A 13177-nucleotide genomic window follows, 5' to 3' on the forward strand; every position below is an offset into this window, starting at 1 on the left:
TACTGCCAAATCGGGCAGTTTGCAACTGCGAAAATGCATTTTGGTATGTATGAATTCCAATTTACGATTTGTTATCACATTACTGAATCACAATTTGGAATTGCGCATACATACCGATTTGGTATTAGGAAGAGGCGTGTCAAGGGCGACCCTTCGTAATACCGAATCGCAGCGAAATGTAGGAATGTTTTGTGACCAAAATGGGTCCTAAAACATTGGCATTTTACCACCTACTTCAAGTAGGTGGTAAACCATTAGCAAACAGAAAGGGGTCCCCAAAAGAGTCCTTCCCCTTTCTGAATGGAAGTAAAAAACATTTTTTGAGAGCAGGCAGTGGTCCCATTGCCAAACTTTTCATTTTTCTTTTTTAAATGCATTCTGTTTTTCTATTCGGAAAACGGGCTGCATTTAAAAAAAAAAGCTGCTTTATTGAAAATCATTCACTGTCCATCCCAGTGATTTTAGCGTTTCTTAATCGGTCGCAAATTGTGACCTGCCTCATTAATATTAACGAGGTAGGTCGACTTGCGGGCCATCAGGAAATGCTAAATGAAACTCATGGGGTTTCATACATTCGAATAGTGATGACCTAATTGTGATTCGCAGCGAATCGCAATTAGGTAACCGCAATCTGTCATAATGAGATATATGGTCCAAAATCTTCAGATGTGTGCAGTTTCGATGTCTTCGACGAGGAGGCCGCTACAGACCTTCTCTATCCGTCTCAGTAGTGGTTCTTTGCTGCAGCCAGGTCAACCACACTGGATTGTACCCTGTCTTCTTTCTGAGGTAGAGCAGCCACGATGGACTCTCCCACATGAACAGTTGTACTGTACTCCCCACTTGTTGACATCTTGACCTTCTCCCTCCCTCGCATGGAACCCATCTGGTTGCCAGGTCCACTCTCTTTCCCTGCACCACCTCCTTCTCTGAGCCACTCTCCACACACACCCACTTACCCTTTTTCCTCCACCCCTCACTTGTGTCCCAGTCCACCCCTGTTCCCCAACACCCTGTTCTCAGAAGCCCTATACCTGCAACCACCCAAGCTGCTAACTTGTTCCTCGCCTTGCTCTTCTTTCCTCTGTTCCTCCTCCTTTTTCATGTCAATAATTTCTCCTTGCTTCCCCTTTTCACAGACTTTTCCCCAATTTATTGCCCGTGACTCTACCCCCTTTTTACTTACATTGTCGCACTCCTGCCTCCCATCTCCCCTATTCTGGATCTTTCATCCCCTGCGCACCACAGGAGAGACTCTACTAATTGGAGAGCTCTTCCACCTGCAGCCCTTCCGAGAGAGTGAAGTCCCTCTTTACTGCTTTCACTCAGTCCCACACTGATGAATGGGGCAGTGGCACTTGAATCCATTAAGGATTTAGATTTAAGCATCACTGTTACACGTTTAAATGGTCCAAATGTCCATATTTCAAGATAAGGTAAAATAAAACATTAACAAAACTGCACGAAGAATACAACATATCCAGAAGATGTGTTCCATAAAGGAAATCCTAATCTAGAATAAGTGGGTATAATTTGGAAAAGGGCATGTGGTTAGGCAAATAAGGTTAACGTGTTGGTTTCAGAAAACCAAAAAAAGGTCTCTGATGAGAGAATATGAGTGCCTCGGCATAAATATTTTCTCTCGGGCTGTGGAGATAAGCAGAGGCGAGAAGAGTCTTCTCAGTTTAAAGTCAGCAAGCACCTCCTCTCTAGTCTAAGGAACATACACTGTTATTACTTGAGAAGGAACACACACTAGTATAACTTGAGAAAGCACTGGTTTGCAACAGTACAGCTTGTTCTCACCCTTTGGAGCCAATCAAATTACTCCAGACTTTACAAGCAGGTAAACTCCCCTTCTTTCTCAGGGCAACACAATGGTCCATGCATGGCTATGTCCTTGAATTGTTACAATGAACAGACTACCGAGTACAATGCTTTTCTCACAAGTCACTCTCCCACACTGGCATTTTCTTCTTCTCTCAGTCAGAACCTCACTATCAGTCTTCTAATACATAACAACAAACTGTTCACTAGCTAGCAATAGTTGTCTGAGTGAGCAGCATTTTCAATGGAAAAACATATAACATGCAAAACAAATTAAAATGAAATGTGCAGGCCTCAGCCTTAAACTTGTCAAAGCCGACATTCAAGGTGGCAACAGAAATGTGCTAACTTCAGTGAAATGGGTCTTGCTCATACTAGCTAAATGCAGTCACCTACTACAAATTATATGGTTGATATGCACGTTATTTCGAAATGTAAATTACACTTTGCTCATAAATGCGTTAATTATGCAAATGGAAAGTGGCTCTCCCCCACTGACGCTATTCTGCGCTTCAGCAGTGCGTCATCTGGGGCCAATACAGAGCTGTGCTCATTCATCATGTGCTAGGCTGTAGGCTGTTTTATTCACCACCAGCACCTGGCTCTAAATGCCTCACCTCAAATATTGCCATTAAGGAATAAAACGATACACCCTGGACATAATGGTCAAAATAGAAAATGGGAAATGAAAGTGTATTTTCTCAAATTCTTCATGCATGTAAGCTATGTAAGTCTGTGAGTACAACTACCTTAATACTAACCATTTAGTGGCATGTAGCGGAAACTGGTTTTTTTTGGCACTTCTTAATACGTGTTCATTACTCCCCAGTTCACAGGTAGCCATTTCACCAACCCTAAAAGTGTGAAAATGTAGATTTTCCTAGTAATTTATGACGGAAAGTCTTAATTTTATTAAAGACACGGAGGCAAATATTATGCGTTCTTTTCTTACTTTATTTTAAATAGCAGCAGTCAAGAAACTACAGCTTACAAAAGGCTAAGCAACAGACTAGCCAATGGGAGCAAAACAGGAACTAAGGCTGGACCAATCAGCGGAAGCCATAGACCATAGAGTGTATCCTTGACTGCAAACAGCCCTCTTTTCTTGAACGAGCAAGTCAGATAGAATCGTAATACAATGGGTAAATAAATCCAACAATTGCCAAAGCCAAGGAAACGGAACAAAATTCTTAAACCACAGCAATAAACCGAGAGTACGATGAAGTAGGGAGATGATCCTGATGAAGTTGCGATGACAGGTCCCGAGGTTTCATCTCGAAGGAGGAGAGAATGGAGCCAGCGACGTTATCCGGATGCTGGAGGCAATGCAGGAGTCGCTGGGAGGGAGAAAGAAAGTACATATTAATAGAGGTACTGTGGAGGGATAATATTCGCCTCTGTGTCTTTAATAAAATTAAGACTTTCCGTCATAAATTACTAGGAAAATCTACATTTTATGGCAAGACCGGAGGCTCTATTATGCGAGTTTAAAGCTTGTCAATAACTACTGAAGAAGCAGTTCTAACAAGTTTACAATAGAAGGTTTTGAAAACATTGTCATTAGACCAATCTGCCGACCTGAGAATGTCCTCCAAACTGGACCCTAGGGTGAAAGACTTAGAGCCCATGCCCCCCCCCTGGAAGAATGGGCTCCAAAAACGGAGATGTCAATCCCCGCTAGGGACATAATCCATTTAACCCAGCGAGCCAGAGTTGCAGAAGTCACCGGCTTGTGGGGTTTGCGAAAGGAAATTAACAGTTGATTGGAAGAGGACGTTCTCAGGTTACCAGTTCTTTTTTCATATTCCTTTAAACAAAGACCCACACATAGTTTTGGTTTATCAGGGAAGAACGGATAGAATACCGAATGTAAATTAGTTTTGGTGCGTTTGGAAATGTGGAATAAAACACTTTTGGGTAGGAACTGACGAGCAGACACGTCTAAAGACTTAACATCTGAAACCCTTTTGATGGAAATTAAGCATAGCAACATAGTAAGCTTGGCAGAAAGCATTTTAAAGGAAAGACCTGGATTATCTGGCCAAGAAAGGAGTAGGTTCAGAACTAGGGAAACGTCCCAGAGATAGGAATATTTGGCGGTAGGGCGCTTCGAGAGTTTCACGCCTTTTAAAAGGCGACAAATTAAGGGATGGGTCCCGATAGGATTACCATCAATATTCGAGTGGTTCATAGAAATAGCAGATCTGTAAAGATTTATTGTCCGATATGACTTACCCAAACCCGCCTGGGCAGCTAGAAAATTGATAATTAGATTTAAATCCAGTCCAAGCTGATCTGTAGGCTCGCCTTGTGCCAGGTGCCCATGCATTATTGATGAACTCTGAAGCTTCTGACGAAATAGGGAAGGACTGTTGGGAAGACCAGAAATGAGCCAGGCTGACAGGGTTAATGACTTGTTGAGAATCAGATTGTGGGGACCCCCGAAACGGTCTAAAAGGAGAGACGGAAACGAGGGGAGTAAGATTGGAAAGATTACCGTAAATTCGAGGAGGGGTGGAAACCACACCTGAGATTGCCAGAAGGGGACTAACAGGACAAGGGACGCCTTTTGACGTCTGACCTGATTCAAAACTCTGTTGATTAGAAGAAATGGGGGGAAAGCATAATTGAGGGTTCTGCACCAATCTTGGAGAAAGGCGTCTGTAGCTAGGGCCAGAGGATCCGGGCGCCAACTGAAGAAATGAGGAAGTTGGGAATTGAGTCCGGACGCAAAGAGATCTACTTGGAAAGGGCCCAATTTTCTTTCTATTTCATGAAAGACTGAGTGGTGTAATTTCCAATCGCTGGAGTCCGAGATATGGCGTGAATGCCAGTCTGCATTGGAATTCAAGGAGCCTGGAGATACTCGGCTAGGAGGGAAAAATTGTGGGACAGACAAAATTCCCAGAGGCTCTTGGCCAGAAGAGCAAGAGGTCTGGACCTGGTGCCTCCCAGGTGGTTGATGTAGCGGACCGCGGATATATTGTCCATGCGGAGAAGAATGGAGCATCATGCTCTGTTTTTCGTAAAGCTTCTGATCGCAAAGGAGCCTGCAAGAAGCTCTAAACATTTTATGTGCAATATGGACTCCTCTGCGGACCATATACCGCCAGTCGATATCGAATCACAGCGGGCGCCCCAACCCGTGAGACTTGCATCTAATTCTAACACAAGATCGGGCATAGAGGGGAAGATGGATCTGCCGTTCCAAGCCTCTAAATGGGATATCCACCATTGAATTTCCATTTGGGATTCTTGGTCTAGTGACACGAGGTCGGAGAAGGCCAAACCGCGACGGAGATGTAGAATTTTGAGACGCTGAAGAGCACGGTAATGAAGGGGTCCCGGGAAGATAGCCTGGATGGAAGAAGAAAGAAGACGACTCTTGCTAGAGCTCTGAGGGAAATAGAATCTTTTTGAAGAGTTAGAACCAACTCTTTTTTTGATTGCAGAAAGCTTGGAACGGGGAAGGAGCAGGGAGGCCGAAACCGAATCTATCTGGAAGCCAAGAAATTCTATTTGTTGCGAGGGAACCATCACGGATTTTTCATGATTTATGAGGAAACCGAGCTCTGCAAGAAGAGTGGATGTTATCTGTAGATGAGCCAGAAGGGAAGAATTGCTCTGGTGCATAATTAGTATATCGTCGAGGTAGATAATAAGTCTGATGCCCAGAGATCGAAGATAGGTTACGACCGGTTTTAATAGTTTTGTGAAGCACCACGGTGCCGATGATAGGCCGAACGGAAGGGAGGAAAAATTATACGTTTTTGAATTCCAATGAAATTGTAAGTATTTTTTGTGAGAAGGATGAATAGGAATGGTCAGATATGCGTCCTGCAGATCCAGTCTGACTAGCCAATCGCCTTGGAGTAAAATATCCCTGCGATGGATGATAGTCTCCATCTTGAAGTGTCGATAGACGACAAATTGGTTGAAGGATTTTAGGTTGATTACTGGTCTTAGTTTTTTGTTCTTTTTGTGAACGAAGAAGATAGAGCTGATGAAGCCGGAAGAATCTGGGGTGCAATTTTGAATGGCATCTTTTTCTAAAAGGGATTGAATTTCTAAAGAAATTAGAGATGACATTTGGAGAGAGAACCTTGGAAGAGGAGGGAGATAGGATTGGTACGGAGGAGAGAGGAGTTCGATACGGTAACCCTGAATAGTGGAAAGAACCCATGGGTCTGCAGAAATTGATTTCCATTTTTGAAGGAAGAAGCGAAGACGCCCTCCCACGGGAGGGCCAGAAAGTTGGCTTACCTTGGTTATTGGACGATCTGGAGAAGCGCTGACCACGATTGCGAAAGCCCCTTGATCTTTGTGGGTAAAAGTGGGGTTTAAATTCTTGGTGGTAGGAACTGAGGGAGTTGGAATATCCTCTTGAGCCTTGATTCCTATATGAGTGGCCAGTAAAGCAGCTCCTACCTCTAACGGCCCGGGTAAAAACACGTTGGTTAAAGACCTTTTTCAGTGATTGTTGAGGCTTGTCTAGAGACGAAAAGGTGGAGACGAAACGGCTAAGATCTTTGATGAATGAGTCGCCAAAGAGTTTACCATCGGCCTGGATGCCGGGATCCCGAGTAGCCAGGTTAGCCAGCTTAGGATCCATTCTGAGGAGGAGACCCTTGCGTCTCTCATGAATGATAGCTGAATTTGCATTGCCCAAAAGGCAAAAGGCTCTTTGGGTCCAAAGGGAAAGATCTAAGGGATCGATTGGGGAGTCCTCTAGTCTGGCTGATTCGGCTAAATCAAATATTCTTGCTAGAGGGCCGACCACGTCCAGAAGTTTGTCCAGGCTTTGTCTACCCCTTTACGGGGGTCTTTACCGAATTTGGTAAAGAACGTGATGAGAGACTCATCTATAGCTGGAGTTACAGTAATGTTGGAATCCAACGATGGTCTAGGACATTCAGATTTGAGTTTGGAACGTGTCTGTTTGTCTAAAGGTAGGCGTAGGCGGGAAGAAATATATTCACCCACGTGGTCCAACGGGAGCCACTCAGTTGAGTTAGGATGGTGAATGAGGGACGGGTCGAACATGGGAACACCCTCAGAATCAACCACGCTGGTCGAGGGGCCATCTGGAGAAAATTTGATACGTTTGGGGGGAGGAGATGCAGGGGAAAACGTATCATCAGGATTATCTGACTGAGATAAATTGTCCATGTCCTCATCATCTGTGTCCAATATTTCTGAAATAAAAATCTTTTTAGGCGCGGGGATATGTTTCGTTTTTGATTTACATTTCAGTAGGGACGCCAGTTTTTTGGCGGAATTCCCCTCCTTAGAAGGAGGCCTGGGAGGAATCAAGTCCTCAGTCTGGTGTGAGGCAAGCTCACTCTCAGTCAGTGCGCCTTTACTTGATTTAAAAGAAGTAATTTTTCGTTTTTCGTTGGCCCATTCTGCTTTCCCCCGCAGAATGGGCCATAGAATTGGACACCATGGACATTACTGAGCTTTCAATGTTTTTAGACATTTTATACATTGATGCTTTCAGAGCATTTTTTACTGAGGATTGAATAAATTTGTTTAAATCCTGTTTGAAGGATTATTCATCCTCCTCAGAATCAGGCCTTAAGGGTGAACTGCAAGGCTCCATAATAAAATTTGTTGTATGCAGTAATAATAGAGTAAAGACCCAAAAATATAAACAAGAGTACTTGAAAGATATTTTAAGGGCGTTGGTGGGATTTGAACCCCTGTACACAGGAAGCCTGCTGCAATAAAGGTACTGGACCTCGCCACTGAGCTATAGCTCCTGAGCCCAAGCAAGTTCCTGGATAGCTAGGGGTTAATAGGAGCAACACGCTCTCCGATGTAGGAATAGCTCCTCCCCGAGGGCGGAGACAAAAGGGAGAGCCGGAGCTGCTGAAAGGCACGTCGGGATAGGAAGAGAGAGCCGGAGGATCCAACGTGTGGCCCGTGGCCCGAAAAACCACTTCGGGACGAGCCACGGAGCGCAAAAAATGTATGGGCGGCCCCGTCTGTCAGACGCGCTGAAGTCTTAAAGCGCGCTGACAGAACGCGGCGAAAGGAGGCCAGATAGAACGCAGTGAATAGCTCGCGAGCGAAAGCAACGGCTGCACGAAGGGGGGGGAAGGGGTTACAAATATGCAGCGTAGCTGCAAAGTAGAAGGCCGCTCAATATGCAGAGTATAAACGCTTAAAGAGTATTACTACATAATAAAACATTTCAATAGACATATAAATCGACGGAAGACCAAAAGAATGTACTTATCTTGACTGCGAGCAGCAAGAAAAGAGGGCTGTTTGCAGTCAAGGGTACACTCTATGGTCTATGGCTTCCGCTGATTGGTCCAGCCTTAGTTCCTGTTTTGCTCCCATTGGCTAGTCTGTTGCTAAGCCTTTTGGGAGCTGTAGTTTCTTGACTGCTGCTATTTAAAATAAAGTAAGAAAGGAACGCATAATAGAGCCTCCGGTCTTGCCATAAAATTTAAGTTAAAACCTGAAAGGATTAAAATGTTTAAATTTCAATTTACATAGAACTCATGACTTAAAGCTCTCAGCAATAAATGTATTAAATCCTTACTTTACTAGGCTAAGAATCCCTATCATGCCGATGACTTATAGCCAGTCGCGGCGCATGGTGTTAGAGGGGGCGGGGCGGCATGCACGGGGTGAATATTAATAAAAAAAACGTTTAAAAAAAATAAACTTACCTGGGTCTCCGCCACTGCCGTCTGGAGAACCGCACCACTCCTCACCTCTTCCTGCAGGCACAGGCTTCCAGCCTGCCCTGCGGCCAATCCTGCCACTGCTCACAGCAGCATCAAGATTGGCTGGGAGCCTGTGCATGCTCTCTCCAGCCCTGCAACTGTGTTGCTGGGCTGAAGAGAGCCCTGTTCACATGTGGGTTTGGCCGGCCCTCTGGGGCCGGCCAAACACACATGCTCTCTGAGGGGGGTGCACAGAGCACTCCCCTCTGCTCGTCACAGCCTGTGGCCCGCCCCTTTAACAAGGAAGGGATAATAAACTCATGGAGGAGCCGCCCCTGCTCATAGGTCTCTACAGCAGTCACAATATGAAGAGTCAAATCCATTACCAGCACTTTACACATCGATCTATGCAGCAAGCTCATTAACCACCTGAACTATCTTACTAGTACTGGTCTATAACGTAGCTCAAGCATTGTGTGTATCTCCATTCTCGACCCCATCATACAACAGCAAGGTAGGGGAACCTCAAGGTTTTCTTATTTCCCCACTTTTCAGTTTATACTGAGCCATTGAATACTGGATGATAACAAACAGGCCCAGTTCTAGCAGGTGGGCCAGGCCCACCCAGTCATGGCCTCTGGCACAGGCAGTCACAGCAGAAGAGGCTGCCTGTTAAGTGCTTCCTCCTTGTCAACGTCAGAAAGTTGTCATGTTTTTTTCCATTGTCTTTACTTTAATTATCAGTCAGGGGTCATTGAGGAACCTCTAGAACACTTTTTAAAACACAGTGTTTGTATGATTAGTATTTTAAGTAAGTACTGATAAGGGGAGAAAAAAACAGCTATAGATGATTTTCTTTCCTATTTTTGTACTATCTGGTCATGTTGGTAAAATAAAAAAAGGCCAGGTGGGAACCCTGGTGCGTGTTTGAAGCAACCTGCAACTGTGCAGTATGTGTTGGGGGTAGAAGCGGGTGAGTCAGCAAATTAACAGAGAGAGCCGAGCCAGAGGCGAGCTAAGGGTGTAGCTTGGCTCTTAGAGCCCATGCACGAACCGAGCCCTGAAAATGGCGCTGTTTAAATCATACAACAAACATCACATAAAATATGATAGTCTTTTCACTTTAACCCTCCCTGTTCTATTTTGCAGTGACCTCATCTTCAACCAATACCATCGACTTCCGGCTGCTCCTGGTCTGGAATCTTCGCATGGAATCTCCTGTTCTGCTGTGGTTTCTTCTCCATTCTTTAAGGATTTCTGCAAGGACTTCCTCTATGCTTTTTTGATTCTATATGTGATTTTGTGGTTCTTCTCAGATTATTCTTTTGACTGACTTGCACATGAAAAGAGGACTTGGTGCTCTCAGTCAAGATTGTTATCAGGGGGCTCGTTGTGTGATTGGTTAGCCCCATTATGATGTACTTCTGTAGTTTTCTTTCCCAGGGTTTCTGGAATACGTAGTTCTTGGCTGCTATTCAATAAAGTAAGAAAAGTTTAGGCATAATATGAGCCTCCGGTCTTGTAAAAAAATCTGCAGATTTATAAAAAGGCTTCTAGCTTAAAAGTTGACTGGTCACCTTTCAGTGGTTTATTGCTATACTTGTAAGTTACACGTGAGGTAATGAGTTACAGCCAAGGCCCAGACAGTCTTAACCAGTGTAAAAAATAATAATAATAATAATAATGAAGTAATATCATCACAAAATGTTGCCACATTACACCATATAATTTGCCTTTTCTTGCTGCATAATTTAATCAACTCTGCCACAAAATGTGGTCCTCCCCACCGCATAAATTTCAGTGGCCCTGAATATAGTGATAATCTTTGTCTAACCGCATCTACTTGAAATGGGTCTGATGATAATTCAGTTCAATAAAGGGCTACCACGGGTTATAAAATATGGCCTGATATACAAATGGTGGCCTTAATGCTAATTACCTAGACTTACTGCAGAACTAAATAACCCATGCGAAGAACCATCAAATTGTCAGTGACCACAAACTCGACATCACAGACCAATGCATCGCCATCTCCTAGCGCCTAAAAAAGTGAAACGATGTGCTGTTACACATTCTAGCTGCCTCCTCACTTCTTGAATTCCACAAGCTGCAGAAGGCCTGACTTTTTGAGTAACCACGTTAGACTCTAAGCCTGACTAATCTCACACCTGCTCAGTGCCAGGTTACCTTCCTGGGTGAGAGTGTGCTTTACACATCAACATGACATGACCTGAGAGAAACAAAAGCACGTTATGGAGCATTGAGTGCAGATTGGTACAAAACCAAACCATGGCTGGAGTATTTGCCCTCTCCTGCAGCATAATTCCAGTGGCCCTGGCAAATACATGAGAGAGCGTAGCTTATATAATCTATATTAACATAAAATGTTTATGATTTAAGGTGTGATGATGTCGCTTAGAAACTATAGTAATAGCAATTTTGCTTAGACGTGCGCTTGAACTGTGACCACGAAGAGTGGCCACCAATGTATACGCGAGCTAATAATGATGACCAAAATGTTTGTTACATTCAATCCAGCTTATATTAACCTTTGCGTTATAAAATCTGTATTGAAAACCTCATAGGCCTTAAGTTAGCATGAGCTGCAGCTTAGCTGCTCGGCTCTCATATTAAAAGCATTTTTCTATTTTTCAGTGTGCTAACTCACAAAGAGCCATGACCCTGTTTGTTCTTTTTCTTCAACGTGGAAGATGAACGTAACCATGTTAGATCCGTTCACAAGCATATTTTCTATGCCCATGGAATAAATGTTAAAATAAATTGAAACAGTGTTGATTAATGTAATGTACAAGGTCATTCAAACCGGGGAAGGCAACGGAACTCCTGACCAAAAGATGTGCAAAGAATTACGAAGGGATGAAGTCACACCGGACGGGTCACCTCTGGAGACGTCAATTACGAAGACCAATCAAAAACTTGTAAAACAATATGGGGTGAAGATTAGGATTACCTAATGTGTTATACGATAGGTTAAAGATAGGGGGTATAGCAAATGTCCAATAGGATCTTGGGGGAATGTACTACGAAAAAGGGATAAAAACCCATGTCACAGAAAGGTCATTTAGGCGGGTTAGGGAATGCTATTGATTTTATCTAGAAACTCTGTCACTCTGTTTGGTGATTTGAGATTTTATTAAAACCATCCTTGCCCTTAGACTGCCCATTTACGCTTTTCCTCCTTATGAGGGAAGTGCCCTTTTGTCCCCGAAAGCTGAGTTTTGACTGATGGCGATATGACTGATGTCCCGAAGACGAAGACTGAACCTGTGCGCTGACCTAATCTTTGGAGGGTAATTATGACAATGCATTTGTAATTTGTCCGTTTGCTTTTCCTTTCTAGGTACCAACTGCTTGCTTTTGACAGAGACCTTAGCTAGATGTTTCCAAATTAGTGTTCTAAATTGTTTTGCATGAATCCCACCATGCTAATGCCAATCAGTGGTTAGGACAGGTGTTCACCAAAACTGACGCAAATAGACAAACGACAGAGACTATGCTTTGTTGAACTGACACGATATTGACACTCTGTCAATCTTGGTCTATGTACCAAGTTATGTTATGTTATGTTCTAATGTTTGCGATTCTCGCTTTAATGAAATCTTATCAAAGTTGCCATATCGTGACTATGCTATTATGTTTCTTGGTGTTGAGATTAACAGAATTGCTGCTAGATTGTAATTAATAGGGAATAAAATTCATAAAATTCTACTAAACTGGTGTGGTTATTCATGGCTGAAAGGTCATGGTAGCGTTTTGAATTGATTAATGACTTTGACTAAAGTGAAATGCATTGTCGTGATAAATATTGATGACATTATTAATGTATTGATTGATATATTGATTAGCTATCTCGTCCCATCCTAGGTGTCTCTCAACTGGGTCAAACGATTCAACACCAACCATCCCCAGATTTCACGATGTGGCTGACAGAGGGATATACTTTACATAAGAACATAATGGGGCAGCGGAGGCATCCTTTAAAAACTGGAAGTTGAGAAGTATTTCGTTGTATCCAATGAGCGCTCCACGCAAAAATATACAACAAATATAATGCTTCTGTAATTCAAGTGCGCGCTAATTGGTCATTTCCTTTTTTACAACCCTGAAACTGTAAAGAAAATGGGAGTTGCCTAAACAAAATTAGAAAATGTATGATGCATTGGCCGGGAATCGAACCCGGGCCTCCCGCGTGGCAGGCGAGAATTCTACCACTGAACCACCAATGCTTACTAGAGAGTGGCACACTGTATGTATATATATATAGTGTAGCACAGACGGCTGGAAGCAGTTTATACATTGTAGGCGTTGTGTTTTAAGTACCAGAAACACCTGCCACATGTCCCTTCACACTGTACATTCCCCTGAGAACCTTTGCTGGGTCTCTACAGCACGAGGGTGCTTCATGGCCATCAGTATTTAGGGGTTATCCTTCACCGCCAAGAACGCCCTTATAGAGCAAGGGAAAGGAACAACAGCAGCAACAGTCACAACATCTAAATAGCCGACTACAGCACAGCCTGATGCGTGTCAGAGCTCTAGAGAAAACAAAGAGCTCCGGGAGCACGCGGGCCCCGTGACCTGTTAATGCTGCGGGTGCACTGCCATCAGGACCGTGCACCAACTATCGCTCTTTGTTATCACTCACCAGG

General features: G+C 43.6%; 1 non-coding gene across 1 annotated transcript; it reads right to left on the reverse strand.

The window, feature by feature from the left end:
• Nucleotides 1–12683: 12683 nt before the first annotated feature.
• Nucleotides 12684–12754, reverse strand: TRNAG-GCC (transfer RNA glycine (anticodon GCC)). Its single transcript has one exon. It is a non-coding gene; the product is annotated as a tRNA-Gly (tRNA).
• Between the last annotated feature and the right edge of the window lie 423 nt (nt 12755–13177).

This window comes from Pleurodeles waltl, chromosome 12 (assembly GCF_031143425.1).
Source record: "Pleurodeles waltl isolate 20211129_DDA chromosome 12, aPleWal1.hap1.20221129, whole genome shotgun sequence".
NCBI lineage: Eukaryota > Metazoa > Chordata > Amphibia > Caudata > Salamandridae > Pleurodeles > Pleurodeles waltl.